Source organism: Bison bison, unplaced genomic scaffold (assembly GCF_000754665.1).
Source record: "Bison bison bison isolate TAMUID 2011002044 unplaced genomic scaffold, Bison_UMD1.0 scf7180017864356, whole genome shotgun sequence".
NCBI lineage: Eukaryota > Metazoa > Chordata > Mammalia > Artiodactyla > Bovidae > Bison > Bison bison.
The window spans coordinates 3,541,766-3,545,818 of NW_011494928.1; the positions used below are offsets into that span (position 1 = coordinate 3,541,766).

The 4,053-nt window shown below is 52.9% G+C and overlaps 1 long non-coding RNA gene across 3 annotated transcripts in view; it reads right to left on the reverse strand.

Moving 5' to 3' along the window:
* Window positions 1-3,107: 3,107 nt before the first annotated feature.
* The window catches only part of LOC104999609, a 75,364-nt gene continuing 74,418 nt past the window's right edge, over window positions 3,108-4,053 (reverse strand). For all 3 annotated transcript variants that reach the window (XR_826621.1, XR_826622.1, XR_826620.1), the window contains exon 4: window positions 3,108-3,842. This is a non-coding gene — a long non-coding RNA (uncharacterized LOC104999609). The remainder of the gene's footprint in view (window positions 3,843-4,053) is intronic.

The following is a 4,053-nucleotide window of genomic DNA, read 5'->3' on the forward strand; positions in this document are numbered from 1 at the left end:
GACACATCTTGGTACAACTTTCTTAAAACACATCCAGTAACACCTTTCAAACCAACGACAGTGGTCTTTGGGGGTTTATTTTGGCTGCACCATGTGGCATGTGGGATCTTAGTTCCCCGAAAAGGGACCAAATCCAAGGCCCTGCACTGGAAGCAAGGAATCTTAACCACTGGGCCACCAGGGGAGTCCCTAACAATGGCCTCTATTCCTGTTTCTAACCTGATTCCTCCTTTGGAATTTGCTCTTCGAGAAACCTTAGGCTCAGAAATGAGGATTCCGAAAACCAAGAGCCCCAGATCCTGCTGAAGAACCACAGCACGACTTTCTGTGAAACTCCTAATAAACCATTCAACTTGGCTTCGAAGCTGTTGAATAACTGGGCATATTTAAGAAGCTGTGTCTCAAATCATTACCCAGTGCCTCCACAGGAGAGTACCGTTTACCCTGAGAACTGTTCAGTTCCACCCAGCAAGTCCCGAGTAAATTGGCGTTTCATTCCTGCCAGGACAGGGCTCACATCAAAGCTGTGTTCACTTCAAGAAGTCCATTCTCAGCCCACTTTCACCAAGCCCACCTGGTAAGTGCCTCCACTGAGAACCCAGGACCAGTCCACCAGGCCTCCGGACGGACAGTAAAGAAGGAAGCAGTGGGTGAACGGAAGAGCCAGAAGTACCTGGAGGCTCTGTTGCCAGGGTGACATGCGGTGCCCGGGAGGCCGGCCTCCAGGCATGCCCTGGGGTTTGAGCACACTGACAAGAAGGAAGGAAAGGGCTGTTTACTGAGCATCTACTGTCTGAGGCCCAGTGTCATGCCCCTTTCCGTTCCCATGCATCCCCTCAAAACCCTCTGCATCAGTAGTAACATGACCCTGCCTGATGCAGTGGGCAGCTGCAGCTCACGTCATGGACGACTGAGGTAACCTGGTAGCAAGTGGGTAGGGGAGGACTCAGTCCTTGCTTCTGAAGCCTCACACTCTTCTCACATCACCCCCGAATGTCCTAAGCACGAGCACTAAGACGCTTTCACGAGGAGCCTGTGGAACAGGTTTTCTCTTCCACCACCATGAGGGTGAGAGATTGAGCAGGTATCAGACACTCAGTGGATAAAGCTGCATCACAACAGCCTGTTGGTCCAAATATGGCATTAAGACTGTCCACACGTTTGGGGCAGGAAAGCTTTAGGCTGGGAGAGTGGAGAGGACGAAATTGGTGTTTATTAATAGGTAATAGATCTTCACAGGGCTCCCCAGGTGATGCAGTAGTAAAGAATCCGCCTGCCAATGTGAGAGACACAAAAGATGTGGGTTCAGTCCTTGGATCGGGAAGATGCCCTGGAGGAGGAAACGGCAACCCACTCCAGTATTCTTACCTGGAGAATCCCATGGACAGAGGAGCCTGGTGGGCTACAGTCCATGGGGTTGCAGAGTTGAACACAACTGAGCAACTAAGCACACGTGCACACACACACACACACACACACACACACTAGATCTTCACAATGAAGAGGATAGACTTTGGAGCCATATTGCCTGGACTTTATGTGGACCATTTTTGTCTTTATTGAGTTTGTCACAATATTGCTTCTGTTTTATGTTTTGTTTTTTGGGCCCCAAGGAGTGTGTGAGCTTACTTTCCCAACCAGGGATCAAACCAGCACCTCAGTTTCCTCATCTGTGAAATCAATCACTAACAGTGCCTACCTACTAGGGCTGTATGAGAAATCAGTGAATACATAGAAAATAACATGTGCACACATATGTGACCCGCATTACACATATACATGTCAAATGCTGTCAATTACTACAAGTAACTACTGGGTCCCAGGCGTTAAGACTTGGTATCACAAATACACTATTTCAGTTGATTCCTCCCTCAGCAATCCTATGAGGCTAGATAAGCTCCACTTTTACAGGAGGAAGTGGACTCAGAGGGGTTCTGGTGGCAAAGCCAACATAAAGACCCTGGCTGGCTCTAAACCCTTGTTTCCTCCAGAGGCCCCTTGCCAGAGAGTGCCTGGACTGCCTCTTACAGATGGGAAGACCGAGCTCCAGGGGTTGGGACGTCCCCAGCTCTGAGCAGCAGGCAAGGACCCAGCACAGCCTGGCTTCCTTCGGGAGCAGACGGGCTGCCCTCCATGGGCTTTGTAGGACCACTCTGGGTGGGCGTGGAGCCTGGCAGGCCCTGGCCTGAGGCCGCCATGGGGAAGGCCCTGCCCCTGACTCCTGCCCCAGTGAGTGTCCTGGGGGCGACTGCCTCCAGGGGTCCCCAGACCAACAAGCTCCGAGGCTCCCTTAACAACCAGAAAAGGGGAGGAAAAGGGAAACCTAAGAGGAACTTGATGCCAGCAGCCTCTGCACTTGATAAAGACTTCAGCAACTCTTTTTCCAGGGCCATGGCACAGGTCTCCCTCTGAGGCACACAGAGCTTCAGCTGGAGCCCTTCCTTCCAGCAGCTGCTTCGTCTTCTGAGAGACTCGCTCCAAGAGGCTGCATGTCGCCAGAACACGCCTTCACAGTCAGGGAGCGAGTCACGCAGCCCGCGAGATTAAACAAGTGCTTCTTTCCCCACAAACCTCCCCCAGTCAGCAGTGATCATGGAACAGACACCCTTGGAACAGCTGCCACGCATCTGACTTTAGAAAGGGGCCTGCTGCATCCAGCAGGCAGGGTGGCAGACGATGCCCGTGGAATACAATGAAGCAGCCCTTCCAGCCTGCACCCAAAACTCAACTGGACTGTGCCTGCCGGTCCTTCTGAAGGACAGAACAAAGCCTGAGCTGGACCTCCACGTCCAGGTCTGTGGTGCTCTTTGCTCACGGGTGTCTAAAGCGCTTGTGGACAACTCTTAGTTCACTGTAAAGACCGATTAATGCCTCCTTTCTGGCCCTCTTGAGATTCTCTCAGTCTTAAAATGAGCCAGTCAAATAGCATGATTTTATTGAAAGTGATTCACAGTGGGGAATGAAGGGCAAGGTGGACAAAGCCCAGGGGACTGGAGGCCAGAGAGACGCTGCCTAGCCAGGAGGAGGACCCCCACAGACAGACAACACCTTCTTGTGGTCCCCGAAGAGCAAAGACCACCTCCTGGCAAAACAAGACAAACGTCCAGTTTAAGGCTATTATCTCCTTTATTCAAAAAATAAATATTTCACTTTTGAGTCGACATATATTTCAAATCACATGAAGCACAGAGGATTACAGTCCCTTCGGAAATCGTGAACACGTGTAGGAAAGAATCATGTTCAAAGCGACAGAGATGGGGTAAGAAGCACTGATCCCAACTGATCCGTGACCCAGAGATTCCTCCTCTCACCAGGTGAAGCTGTCGACATATTGATTAGAGGAGAGAAACACACACCACATACCACACACACACACACACACACACACACACACGGCTTTGAAGTCTGAAAGGCACATGAAGTGGACCGTAAGGTGTATGGCACATTCAGTGATAAAACGCTCCCTATTCCCTTCCCGAGAAAAGTGGAGAAACTTTAATCAAGTCACAGACCAGAGAAGACAGGGGGCCCCTGCACAGAGCCCGGGAACCCCTGCGCACGGAAGCCACTCGTCTGCGCCCTCACTCGGTGCTGGCGGGGCGCGTGGCCACGTACACGAACACCACGATGAGCAGCACCACCACGGCCAGCGTGGGCAGCACCACCGTGGTGATCTGCCGCCGCGCCTCCTGCATGGCCTGCTTCCGCTCCTTCTTGTCCCGGGACGTCTCCTTCTTGGGCTTCCCCTTGAGCTGCCGCATCTTCCTGGGCTGCTAGGAGGGCGCGTCTGGAGCCGGTTCCGACGGGAGGGCCACACCCCTCAGGTCAAGGCGCCGGATCTCCTGAGAGAGAACCACGGTCAAGAACCAACGGAGGCAAAGGGAAAAGGAGTCCAGAGTGAAAGGCAAACGCTAAACCAGGAGGAGGATCTGCAAGTCGAGGCCCAGGGGGAAGGACAGAAGAGGCCTGGCCATGCCTCCGGGCAGTGGGCAGTGGGGACAGGCCAGGGATTTCCTGGGCAGTGAGACAGGGCTTCTCAGCCCCATGGCGGCC